The sequence below is a fragment of the Cygnus atratus genome, chromosome 4 (assembly GCF_013377495.2).
Source record: "Cygnus atratus isolate AKBS03 ecotype Queensland, Australia chromosome 4, CAtr_DNAZoo_HiC_assembly, whole genome shotgun sequence".
Taxonomy (NCBI): Eukaryota; Metazoa; Chordata; class Aves; order Anseriformes; family Anatidae; genus Cygnus; species Cygnus atratus.
Genome location: NC_066365.1, coordinates 27,120,069 through 27,134,781, shown reverse-complemented (window position 1 = coordinate 27,134,781; position 14,713 = coordinate 27,120,069).

Sequence of the window (14,713 nt, the reverse complement as noted above, 5' to 3'; positions counted from 1 at the left end):
TCCTTTGCTGCAGCTGTTCATATTTATGCACCAACACAGTCTTCCAGAGGGAGTTGATTTAAATAGAAGGAAAAGTGGAATATAATGGAAAGATACATGTACTTCATTCAGGCTCATAGAGTTAATATGAAATTCAGAGACGCTGCTTGATACAGTGCCACGAATATCTGCTATAATGGCTCTGCATAATGTTGGTCCCTTCGATAAATATGAGATGCACTGTAACATTTACACCATAAAGAATATTTTAGCCTTTGCCTTTCTATAGTTTATGAGTACCATCCTTTAAGATCAAATAACAGTTACTGACTCTGAGTGGATTAAGGCTTAAGCTTTTTTCAATATGAATGATAAAAGCCTCATTTTTTTTCTTCTACAGTGAAATGTTAAAATGCTGGTAAAAGCATAAATTATATTAAAATGGAACATTCTGCGAATAACTTAACAGCTTCACAAAAAGGCAAGAAAATAATGCATTCATTCTCTCATTCACTTATCAAATCTATAAACTATAGACCCCTTCAGGGAGTGCTAGATATCATTTACAGCATGAAAAGGAACGGCTTTCAGATAAGGAAGTTAATCAGCAGGTGTTTTGTGATCTGTTAACTACTGATAATAATTATTGAACGTTCTTTAGGTCCAGAAATCAATAACCTGCAGCCACTCTCCCTCTGTGACCTCACCAGACATTGTAGGACATAGCAGGGCTCTCTTAAATTAGAATTCAGGTCTTTGTAAAAAGTGACACTTCAAAGATCTGTTTAAAAAGAAAGGCTCAAATTTAAATTTTACTACCAAATTTGAACCAAATGTGATTTATATATATTTTTGAAGCCCTACAGCAAAACAAAACCACCTCCGCAAGCTTCCAGCCCCTGCATCTGTTGAGATAAATGGATATTCTTAGCCCTTAGAGCAGAACGTGAGTCTTACTCGTCAGCATTCAGGCACTAACACACCTGCCTTTTCGTGCATCCGCGCTGGGGCTGGGGATCCCGCAGCCAGCAGGATCTCGTGGCGGGGTGACTGCAAAGGCCCTCGAGTCCTCGGCACCATGTTTCACAAACCACACAGCTGCCCCTCGCCTGGGCACCCCACAGCTTCTAGGTCTCCAGTTCTGGAAGATACTGCGGACAGGCCAGACAGTAAAAGCAGGATACCAGAGTTTCTACAGTCTCCTCTACAGAGTCAGATCCAAACAGTTTCAAAGCTTTCAATCACATTTTCTAGCATCTCTGCCATACGACACGCATGAAGGAAGCCCTTGCACTCTACCGCCTGGATATTGAACCAGTAACTCAGGTTGCGGGCTCGTGCACCTCATTCTGAGTGATCTCACTCATTTTTATTCCCCAAATGACTCACTTTTCACACAAATGTACTGCCCTGTCACTTCAGTCACTTGAAATTATTGATTATCCCTACAACCGGAATTATAAAATACAGTCATTCACCCTAAAGGACTAAAATTCATTGCATTTTAAGCAAGAATGAGATCCATTCTCCTCATTTTGAGTCTCTTTCACACATTATGTTCGACATTGGGCCTTGGCAGGATGAGATATGTCTGTTCTGCTGGAGATGCTGTCTTTCAGATAATGAGACATAAGGCCAAAACTGTCACTTACGTCATTAAAATACCTCACAGCATTTCTTTAGATGCTGTTCCAGGACATAACAAGATCTAACAAAGAATGATGCCATGCAGAGAGAAAGAAAACAAACAAATAGAGCTTAAAATGTAAAATTATTCTTACTAGCCTGCAATAGTGGAAAACAACAAAGATCGTATAAACACTAACTTGAATATCTCAAAGAAATGACAAGGCTCTGAAACAAAAAGTGAAGAAAGGAGCTTTGATTTTCAGAGGCTTTCACAGTAAAAACACTGGACAGATTTTGGGGCAACTTTTTATCAGACATACATTCACTTCTCAAAGACAAAGCCATCTCTCATGGGTTAGCCAAATGCATCCCTAAGTAGGGTCTGATTTAAAAGCTAACAAAAGACCCAGAAAGATTACTTGTGATACACTGACAAAGCTGTTGAGGTGACTTGTTAAGATTCCAAAGCAGATGAAGTATTATTCCATAAGATATTTTCCAGAAGTAACAGATCACAAATCAGAGAGAAGCCAACCAAAAGGCACAGCCACAAAGACAAAGATAACTGCACAGCATTTTTGTCCCTCACAGATCTGGCATCTACTTTAGGAGTTTTATTGATATGGGACAGCTTTGCCTACAGCAGCCAGAAAGTTGTCAGCAGCCCACAGAACTCGAATTAGTTGTTCCAGCTGCACAATCTTTCTCAATGCTACCTAGTCTCCCATCACAGTTTGCCCAGTGTGACTGCCCGTGGGTACAGAAGCCATCTGGAAGGAAAAGGTCTCTCTTTTCCACTTAAAGAGGCCCTATGGCAGTATGACTCTGGACTGTCATTCCAAAGAGCAGCAATGGCAGTGGAATACAAATAAATAAATAAATAAATAAAATTAAGAACAACACGATTTCCACAAAAGGATAGCAATCTGTATTCTATCCAAAAAGACATTTAGAAAATTTTACTGCCTTCACTTTAAAAACCACTCATGCTCCAGCTCTCTGTAGCTTTTTTATGTTTGTTAATAACTGCAGATTATGGTGATGCATTAATCTTGCCTCTACTATTTGCTCACATTGCCTTCTAATAGAAGCAATCCTCTCCTTGAGTCAAAAAGGTATACTAAGCACTTCATTCTGTGACAGTACAAAGTCTTAACAACAGTTAATCACACAAACAAGTCAAGGATTGCATGCCTGAATTAATACAGGATGATGAACATGAATATTTCTAAATATTCTTTCAGATGCACCGAGAGTCTGGCAGGTTTCTCTGAATAACTTGTGATGCTACTAGAAATGCCTTCTTGACAAGACTATAAAAGGATACAATCATATAACTACACATTGCAGTGACTACCACATAAAATCACCAGTTGCTGTAAACCAGCAAGATTTCACAGAGTTCCTACAGGGTTACATCACCGTATAGCAGCTGAAGTACCCAACCAACAATGTTCTTTGTTACATTTATGATAGCAAACACTGATAGAAATTTTCCCTGCGATAAACCGTTCAAGCTAAGAGAAGCAAGTTTGAAGTCTTTAACTGGAAGATCTGAACCTCTGCTGATTTAACACAGAAACGACCCACATTGTAGCATTCTCTCCATTTTCTAGAATATCCACACTGGGAAATTGGAATTCACACAATGCTTGCTGTGCTCCTACGCCAGGCATGGAGCTAACAGAAAACAGATGATCTTCTTTAGAAAGAAACCTAGATGAAAACTCTTACATATACTTGAGATAGCCTAGAACATTTTCCCCAAGTGGAAAAATATAATTATTCCTAACAGCTAGCATTACTCTGTGAAACTCCACTGTCCCTTCCGGTGTCTGAACATTCAGTACAGTTCTTGCAGCTGGGAGAACTGCACGGTCACAGGGAATAGCAGTAATACCCTATAAAATCCTTCTCTGACAGAAGGCCCCAACTGAAGAAACGGGTTTCCTGTCAGCTTGTCTGGCTAGCGTAAGCTCAAAGCAACTAGGTAGTAAGGTCAAGCATGCTATTGACAACCCTACCTACATGGAAAGTACAGACAGACATGCACAATCTAAAGACATCTTCAGCAAGGCTTTTGAAAACATGTACTCCCAAAACTATTGCAGAAAGCCTGCGGGCTTCATATATTTGCTTTAGATTTCCAGATATTTCTCAGAGCATTAACAGAGGCTCCAGCCAGAAAGGTTTGGACCCATGTTTTCCAATCACCAGAGAATTTATTTTCTTATTCCACACCAAGACAGTTCCTTAGTTACCTCAAATTCTTATAACACATTTAAAGTCAGGCATGCATGACAATCTGGATATGTGGAGTATACCCAGTGCACCACAGATCTGTTGTAATCACAACAAATCCAAAACATCTTTGAATGTGCTCTAATATTTTTACCTAGATGTCCTACGTGGGATCGTGGCAGCCAAATAGCCATCTGGTTTAGTATGCTGTTTCTTATTTTGCAATTCACGCAGCTAAGCAATCAATATCTGAGAGTGTGCCCTTTTAATCTGCCTATTAATTCTGGACATTTTTCCAGGAAGGAATCCTCGACCACCAAAAAGGCCAAGGCACCTGAGAGTCTGGCTGATAGGAGTGCTGGAGACATCCGCAGATACTGCTGGGGGAATGAATCTGTCCACAGCCTTCCCTGAAGATGTGCTGCAGCTGGTGCACATGTAACTGCAGAGCAACCTGTGGCACTGATGCTTGCTGAGAGGCTTAGCTATTCCAGCTCTGAGATACAAACACTCCGATGATCTGGGAAATGAGATGAAGACTGAGCATAAAATTAGCATCACAGTGACAACGGAATATTTCAAAAATGTTTCAGAAGTCACTGAAGTTGCTAATTTGTACTAACATATCTCAGTTTGTTATTCTACCAGAAAAAAAAAAAAAAAAAGATTAGTATTTGCAAGTTCATATTTGATTGGGAAAAGAGGGGTATGAGCTCTCAGCTTAGTATTTGCGTTGTAGCTGATAGATCCCAGTAAAACTATGCAATTGACAATGTTGTAATTTTGTTGTTTCTCATGAAAGCATACTGTATGCCACTATCTTTGCAGACAGTTCTATATTTCTTGCCTTCTTACTCACTCTTTCTTGATCATCATTGCTACATATTCCCGAAAATTGGTACAACAGTGTCCAATTAACATGCATGGTTTTCTAGTAAAGAGGAGCAACTCTACCAAGTTTAATAGAAAAAGGAAAGTTTAAAGCAAAGGTGTTCTATACTGTTAGTTAATAACAAAGTTCAGGCACAACTTTTATGTGCATCAGTCTTCATCCTTTAGCAGTCCCAACAACGTCACTAGGGCTACATATGAAAGTGAGACACTATCAATCCAAGGAAAAATGTGAGAAAAGGAACACATTTCCAAAGCTTATTCCATCACCAATCTCAATGGAAATAACTGTCAAATTTGACTATACTGGGGGAGCCATTTTTAACGTGGGAGCAGGTGGCACATGACAGATGGCAAGGTGTAAGAGCATCTTTCAGTGAGAGACAGTGTCTGAGTAAGGACAGATTCTGTGACTGAATGTGCTGTGAGGAACTGCTTGAGCAGTCAGCGTGAGGGAAGGGCTCTGTGTTTTGCCTGCTAAAAGAGTCTAATTGCCTTTTCTTTTCTTCCACCTTTATTTTTTAATATATCTCAGCCAAATAAAGATTCAAAGTACATACAGGATGAGAAGGAATATTCTGACTACCTGATCCACCATGGAGGATTCTGGATCTGTAAATTATTTAACTGCTACTGAAAAACAATTATGCTTTCCAGGGTAAACAGGCCAGTTCTTTATGTGACATAAAGTACTTATCAGCATCAATGAAGCTGTATTGATTTAACACAAATGAACACATGGATTTTTTCTACTTGGGACTCAATGACTGATTTTTGATTTCTTATCAGTTAACAGCATGAAGCCCCAGATGACAGGGAAAGATTAAAACTGCAATATTTGCAACCAATTAATTAATCCTTTAAATTTCAATGTGTAAAAGGGTCCATTTTTTGTTTATAATTTGTTAGCTATATGAATAGCAAGTGACCTCTAGTAGTGACCTCTAGGAAACACATTCCTATTCAGAGAATGACCAGAAAGGTTACAGCCTCTGCTTTATACTGAGGCTTTGTTTTATTAGAAGGCCATCATCTTCCAAAGTTGGCAGCTTTTGCTAATTAATACACTTGTATCTGTCTACCCTGAAACAATTTTCTCCCCATACTACACAGATACCAAGCCTTCATAAAAGCAATTGATGATGGAATTACAGAAATATATAATCATTGCACTGACAACCCGCATCAAGGTATGCCAGAACTTGCTACCTGTGGATAAATCAGGACTCAGCTGAAACCCCCAGCACCATGAAATTTATTTCCAGTGGAAAGAAGGATGTTAAGCATAACTCATGATGTATAAATCTGTGCTTCATTACAACCTTTGTTTAACTTGTTCCTTCAAAGCATCATCTGTGAGAGTGCTCAATAGAAAGGTGAAGGGCCATCTGCAGACTTAAATCCTTTGAGAAACCACACATGTACGGTCAGAACTGAAACTATTCATGAGAGTGACAACAGTTTTGTCTTGTTTCTCCTTTTTCCACATCCTCTGTGATTTGTTTCAAAAATAGACCTACTTTTACATAAAATCTGAGCACTCAGTTTAACTGCACATAGTTTTCCTATCTTTGGTTTGTGTTCTGTGATTAAATGTTGCTGCCACTCTAGCAAATAATGCCTCTTCTAATGACAGGATTTCTCCCCCCAGTCCTGATTTGTCATAATTCCCAGTAATTTCAGAGGAATTTTGATTGAACAAAGACTACAGGCCATGTTGAAATTTGTAGAAATTTGGCCACTTCCCATTTCTTGCAGTATTTACAAAGCATTTTGTTAAACAGTATGTTTTCTGATTCTTAATTAAATGATTTGATATGTTGTTTGGTTTTAAACACTCAGCCTGAATGAATATATATAAATATTTTGTGTATGTGACATGAAAGTATTCCTTATGTGAAATTCAGACAACAAATTACAGATCTCTTGAAAAATACACTTTTCACGTACTTCTTTCTCTCAAAATGTTATGCATTGAGAAAGAACAGATTACATCACACTGTGTGGATTGCTAGTAAGAGAAAATACAACAGAGAAACAGAATTGATTATTCCTATTTTGTTTTATAATATTTATAACAGTTGTCTATACACACATACTCAGAATTGTCAATGCTATTTCACAAGAACTTGGTCAAACACCGGTGTCAGAATAGTTCAATTGGTGCATATCACTATAGGCCTACATTTTTTTGTATCACTACATTTTTCTCTGCTCTTACTCTTATTTTGCTGACAGGAGTCTAACTAATATTCATGTAGTATGTCAGAGCAGCTCCAATTTTTCAAAATTCCTCTCTTTTCACATCATTCAAATGGATTTCCTTCTTCCATGCTTGTTCTTGTTAATTGTTCTTTAGCTATGTCATTAACAGTGCATCAGACTGCTTTAATTTGCTACTACTGTCTTTCATAAGATGCCTATGGGGTCCTGTAAGATATGTCTTCCAGAGAGTGTCTCTGGCCAACACAGCAGCCTGAGGTTCTGATACCTGCAATACAGCATTACACTAGATGATCTACAGAAAGTATTAGGATACAGATTGACACCAGATGTTACAGAAATGTTGGGGTTAACTTGAAGGTGTAATGCAGAGATTAGAAGTCTCTGTTTAAAACACATCAAAATCCTCATTATATAGGTTTTCACTGTTAAGAGAGTAAAGGGTTTTATCTAAGAACTGCTCAGCAGAACTTACAGTTGGAGTTTACCCTTAAAATATGAATAATTTTAGAGAAATAAGGAATCAAAACTGTGTTTCTATCAGATATGGCACAGAAGAGAAATGAACAGAAGATATCATCAATCAAAGGTAAAACACCTGTCATATAAATGCATAGATTCTCAATTAGTGAGTCAGTTAGTGGCATCCAAGAAAAAAGCCTGAAAGTTACTCTTCCTCATCAGCAATTAAACTATTCTGGCAATTTCATCTGACATAAGGACAAAATATGATCTGTTCATTTTCTTTAATCAAAAGAAAAAAAAAAGTCTTCTTTGATCTTGTCCTGATAAACATTATTTCCTCATCATAGTCCTCAAATCTGCAGTGACTCCAGCTACAGCTGAGCATTTAATGGGGTTTTAAAAAGTAAGACTCCTATTATTAAACCTATTTAGCAGTTCCCTACACTGTACAGCTTCCATATCAGTACATTCCCCACATCTGTTCCTTGCCATTTTCTCCATTATAGCTACTTTACCTTCTTAATCTCAGATGTCACTGGACTCTTCATCTCCTGCCTCCTTCCAAGGCTAGGTGGGGAGAAGTTGTCATGGGCTTGTCACCCACCTGCCCTCTTTCCAGTCCTCCTTGGAAAAGGAGAGGAAATGAGCACAGGAGGTGCTCTTCACCTTAAATGGAGAGACAGGCAGAAGGACTGGAGAAAAAGGGAAGGAAAGAGAATTAGCTCAGTTGGTCCACTCCCTACTTCCTAAGGACAGGATGTAGAGAAAGAAAAATTTTGACTCCTACAGTAGCAGTTATGAGCTACTCAAAGGGTGTGTCAGATGGGACAATCGGCCTTTCAGGAAGGGTTTTCATCCTGGAAGCACACATTACTTTGCCCACCTAAATGCTTTTAAGACGTATTATTTTTCATCCTGAAACCCAGCATGTACCTGAGCACTGGTAATGCCTTTAAGACTCATTTTTCTCCCTGCAAAGGAGAAGAGAAGGAAGGAAAAAAAAAATCAAAAGCAAAGATGCCAGCTGCAGCTTAGCAAACTGCTGAAGTTATTTAAGTCATTAGGCATGAATAGAGAAGAAATATCTCAAGTCAATACTCATTAGTACCAGTAAATATGTTATTCAGTATTATTTTCCAAGTAAACTGAAGTGAAATCTGCATAATAAAAGGCTAATTGACAGAGGTGTAGATGTACAAAGTAAGCTCAGAGAAGAGCTTGCTGAAGAGGCTAAATGCCATTGATGCGGCTGTTCAGAGCAGGCATATGCTATCGAGTGCTTCATGTTTGCTCCAAGGGCCTGCTTTTGTTCTCTCATGCTCCCAAAGCTCAACCTGAAGTCAACAGGCACTGAGGGCAGGCCAAAAGCACAGAAACTATCAGAGGCAGCATGCTTGCTGTCAGCTGTCTCCTGAGGAAAGTCGCACAGGGCCTGAAGAGGAGACCAGGCAGCCCCACGGGACAAGGAGCCGTGCCCCGCGCTGGGCAGGCCTCTCTGCCATGGGGCGGGGGGGGCTGCGCTGGAGGGCATCCAAAGGCAACAGCAGGCACAGGTGGCTCAGCTGAACACCCTTCTGAACCTTTCTGCACCCTGCGTAGGTGCACTCGCATTCCTCAAACGGGAGGAGTCCTGTCCTGCGTCCCGGTGTGTGGAAGGGACACAGGTGTGTGGCGGGGCAAACAAGACTGCAACTTGAGCTTCCTAAAAAAAAAAAAAAAAAAGAAGAGTTTTCTGAGGCATATGATGACCTCCAGAGGTCCCTTCTAACCTTAACCATTCTGTGATATACACAGGCTGAGTCTATGCATTAAAGGTACACGGAATTTGTGTTTTCTGGGAGATGAGAGACAGTTTCCCTTGCTCAAGAGACAGGCCCCACCAGCCCTTCCCTTAAGGCAGAGTTGTCTTGCAGAAGTGGAGAGCTTTCATGGTGAAAGACAAGCTTAGAGGGCGCACAAAGGATCCTCCTGAAACCAGGGTGCTAAATCCTACCTAAAGTGCAGACAGCAAGAGCAGAGAGAGTGCTGAAGACCATCTGAGTCCTGAGATTAGAGAAGAAGCGAGGAGGCAACTGTGCTTCAAAAGTCTCTTGCACCTGCCTCACAGGAGTGCCACAGGAGCCATGGTTTTGGTCCCAGCTCCTTGGACTCTGGAGTCTTAAACAGTCTGAAGATGCTGAATGGATCTGTCAGGAGCTGCCCTCTGGTAGCCCTATGCTAAGTTACAGAAAAATATCTACTAAATCATAGACTACTTCTTTATCAAAAGACAGCAAAATTCTTCTGAATATCAAAAGAATTCATTATAACATGTCACTATAGTCTTTTTTGGACATGAAAATGAAACAAAAATGCTAATTTCATGTACTTCACAATACTTCATAATTCAAAAATGAATTGCAAAAGTGATATAATTTAATCGTCACAAACTGCACTGTAAATGCTTTAAAATTAAATAATCACTGCTAAATGTCATATGATTACATACATTTCTCATATACCCAATTTATACCATATTTCTTAAGCATCTATCCTATTATACTAACTTAGGAATATATATTTAAACTCAAATATCTACCTATTCACTTTGATTTACCTTCTGGTTTAAAATTATTAAGTCAAGTAAAAATAAACATTGGACATTGGAGTAACAATTTCAAAGGGCACAAGCGACTCTGAAGCCAATGTGGTATTTTCAGAGCTTAAAACCAGAACGTCAGAAACACACTTCCCTTCCAAACTGAAATATCTTTGTAAAATGGTCATGAAGATAAGGTAAACAATATTCCCTTTTCAACATTCTTGGAAATCTACATTAGAATGGGAGAGTACCAATACATTTAATAAAATTCAAATTTTACTGAGTATGAAGCAGATGTAATCACAAAACAAACCTTGCAAACTTGAGAGGAATGTAGACAATCACAGCAAGAGGAATCATGGCCATTACACACACTACTGTATAAACCATGGTACAATCCATCCTGCCTTTATCAGGTCAGCTGTTGAAAATACACTCTTATTTTTTGAGTACTGTATTGCATTTTAATAGCTGTACCGTGTAGTTCATTTTGTACATTATATGCAACTCTGGATGAAAATTAATCTGTTTTTCTGTGTTTATGAATCAGATTGGCATTTCTGTCAACACCCACTAAAAGTCATGCAAACATCTCACAAATTTTTGTCTTTCATTCAAAACTCATCTTCACTGGAAGATGTGTGTAAAAATAAAAGGAGAAAAATAGAAGAAAAAAGGTAATCCTGATACAGTGATATAGTGTCCTGCTACCAACATGCATGTCATTCAGAATGTCCTTTTCTGCCCAGTTCTATGCAGTGCTATGGTATAAAAAGACAAGCTGTAAATGCAATGCCTGTACACAGCATGTATGTCCATCCATCCTGCCAGCAGGCAGTCTGTCAGGAGGGACTGGACTCTTTTGCTCATGCAGAACCTGTCTCGCGAAGGAGCAAACTGTTTAAATATGTGTTCAACAGTAAATACATGTACATGTATGGTTTAAAAACATACTGAATCATGATTATCTCCATAGTTTAGCAGCATCGATAAGTTGAACTACTAGATGCTTAGCATATACAAATGGCTTATTTGAAAAATTTGGCTTTAAATTTGGAGGAATTTTTCTTGGTTTGGTTGGATACTCCAGGCAGACAAGAGAAGCCATATACATCAGTACAATATTTAATCAAATGCATAACTTTTAAAATTTGAATAGTACTGTTGGGACGCCTCACCAATTAAACTTCACAGACTGATAACTCTTCATTTTGGATCCTGATCTTTCATAGAGTTCTTAGGTTGATGTCAAGAATGCTGAGGTAAATTCAGCACTTTTATTTTTCAGAAAAATCTTTTATTTTACATTCCTCTGTAAAAAGATAGATGATGCAGAGACTACTGTTCAGAGCATCTACCTTATAGATATATTTACTAAGGCAGCAAAAATAAGTTTGATAATGTTCTGGTTTTACAACTTTCATCAGAACATTATTAAACAAATAACAAAAAGTAATGCTGATGAGTCTGGCAGAATCAAAAAGAAAAATCAAGAACAAGTGAATTATTTACCTCCCCATGTATGTATATACATGTAAATACATCCATATTCTTTATACTATTCACAAGATTAATAAGAAATATAAGAAATATAGCACACATGAATTGTGGAATACGTATGTATTAATAGCACTGTCAAAGGGAAAGAACTGATCACATCTGTAGAAACTGAAATTTTTTGAAACATCACAGAAAGATATGAGCATCCTGAGGTCTTCTCTGGCTTGCATATAAAATATCAAAAATAATACTCTTACTGTATTATATATAGCACTTCAGATCCAGAAAAGTTGGAGCAATTTAAATACATACACTATTAAAGTTAATCTTTCAAAAAAAGAAGACATTAATAATTTCTTTAAATGATCATATAGGTTAAATGCTAACCATAATCATTATATATGTCTAATCCAGTCTTTAGACCAATTTTCCAAGTTATCCTGATACCCTTCCTTCCACCACTTGCCTCCCTACTTTGCCATGTCATTGATTATTGATTGCTGACTGTGCTAGCTCACCCTGCTACCCCTCTTCCAAGGAGTAGTGGCATTTAACCCTTCTGACCTAATCACTCCCTGTTATATAACTAAATTACATGTTTATTTTATTACAAATCTACCTTCTCTTTTTAGTTTTGATTCCACAGCAGAAGTTCAAGGACAAGTCTCCTTACAGCTTAATAGAAATGCTATAGCACAATCTAGGGACAAAGGAACAGACATTGCCAAACAGATGCTATGTTGCTGCAAGCAGTGACATCTCTGCATCAGACCCTGTCCTGAGTGTTGGTGAACTTGCTGTCTATGGCCGGGAAGAGGCCAGGGGAGAAAGGAAGAGCACGACAGGACTCTGCTCCTACGCCCTTGTTTCCCTGCCTGGGCTGGAGGGAGAGGAGAGTCTGGGCCTGTCTGGCTCCTGTCCTGGAGGATTTCCCCAGTCCAGTTAGCCTGCTCGTGCTGTAGTTACTGCCCGCTCTCAGCACTGCTTTCCCTAATGCCAGACACGAAGAAGCTTTTCTTGTTCATAGCCATATGCCAGCAGTTTTATTGACCAGTCTCACTCAGCAACGTAGCTGAGCCTGTGACTTTTCTGAGCTGTTTATGTTGAGTGATCCACCTTTTTCATCCAAATCCTACCAGCAAGCACCACTAAAGAAAAAAACAAATACCCGCAGAGGCATGTTAGAACTCTGATAATACCCATCTCTTCACTTTTACCAACAATAGCTAGCTTCTGCTGCATATATCTTGAGTTTCAACTTACTCACTGAAAGGCTTTATAAAAGGCATGTAAAAGCACAAGAATGAAGCAGGAGAAGTTTCATAAAGAGGGTTTCAAATGTAATCCCTCCTCCTTACCAAGGACTTTCAGAAAAATCTAACAGTTATTCATCATATAACCAATTATTTTATAAAGAACTAATACAGCAAACAGAGCAAGCTTATCATGGTCACAACAGTTCTGGCTCAAGCTGAGGCACTACTGCATTTTGCATTATCCATAATGCACAATAAAACTTCTCTAGTAAGCCCTACAAGGAACTGCAGCAATCTGTCTTCATAGTCAAAAGGAAATATACTGCTGTTTGCAAGGTCATGACTGGATGAATAAAGACAAACAGTGCAAAACATAGTACTGGAAGAAATTATTTTCATTCACAGCCCACCTGATGAAGACTACAGAAAATTAAGGTAAGTTTCTTAGTCTTCTTCACAGTATCTCTATGTGCCATCATCCTTGAAAAGAACCTTTAACCAAGCAACGTACCTCAGTGCATCATGAGATGAAAACTAGGCAGCTCTGAAAAACAGAACTATAAATACAGTTCAAAAAGTGGAAGGTTTAGGAAAAGCTGGCAACCCCACATATAGCACAGTAACTGTTTTCATTCATAAGCTTAATGGCAATACTCTGCCTAGTAATTGAAAGCCTGGGTTTCAAAAGCAGGCATGTATCTGGACCAAGGCAGATGTCTTGGACAAAAGTTCTCAAATGCATAGGCTACATTTTGAGTTTTCATAAAATTCCTAATGATTACCTCCTGTACTTTAATGTAGTGTTTAGAGTCATAGTCTACAAATGAAATGAAAAGACTACTCTTGCTTCAAACGTGACAGTCAGCAGACACTTCCTGAAATGTCTGAGCTAGTTACGGAAGGGCTGCTGTTTCCTGCATCACAGATACATGGCATTTTGTTATTTGCATTGCTGCTTCAGTAGAAAAGCTTTCTTACCAAATTGCTCTAAAAAGGCAGCACTTTCTAACAGGTAATTTTGATGTCAAGTGTTGGTTCTTGGAGCAGAAGTAAGACTATCACCACATCTCAAGAGTTATTTGACACCTCCTGAGTGAAATTTTTAATAGGACATTAATACTAGCCTCATATTGCAGAGTAGACTTTGTAGACTTGTATAAAAAACAGGGAAAATCCAGAGTCGGGCCAACCTTGTGGAACACCACCTGGTACCCAGACTTGCACAGCTCTGAAATAAACAATATCTCAACCTAGTTTGTGCATTTGGCTTATCACACACCGGGTAATGAATCTGAATGTTTTATTTGACAACAGAAGCACAACGTACATAACCCAAGATCCTTTCTAATTGATTAAGCACACCCCAAATTGTGCAAGAATGAGAGCCTGTTCATTCTGGCCTGCAAAGATGAAGTGCAAAACCAGAACTGTAAGTTCTCGGTTTGATCTGCTGACATCTGATGGGCTCTCCCTCTATGAGAATCAGGCTTTGCGGATGAGAAAAGCTGGGAGGAGGGAAATCCACATGCCTCCTCCTCCTTTAAATTCTCTGAATGCAGGAGCAGTGCTGGATCAGCTGCAAGCAGATGCAAGCAAAGATAAGAAAGTCTTCAACCGTACTTGCAGCATGTTCTGCCTGCAGCATAAAACCTGTATTTGGGGGCGATTTTGAGAGGCTGTAGAAGCCTAGCATGAGTTTTGTTTTTTTGTTCAGGAAAGCACTTGAGCACATACTAACGCTCACTGAATTCAGCACAACCTTGTGCTGAGCCTTTCAAGGATTTGGGTGGGGTTCAGAATGTGCTCAAAATTAAGTATGCAGCTTACGTACATCACTGCAACAAGGCCTTAATTTTTGTGAAAAGATACCTACAGTCCAGAAATGCCAACAACCCCTATAATGTTTGCTCCGAATATTAAAAGGTTTCATAGTACCAGATTAAAAAAT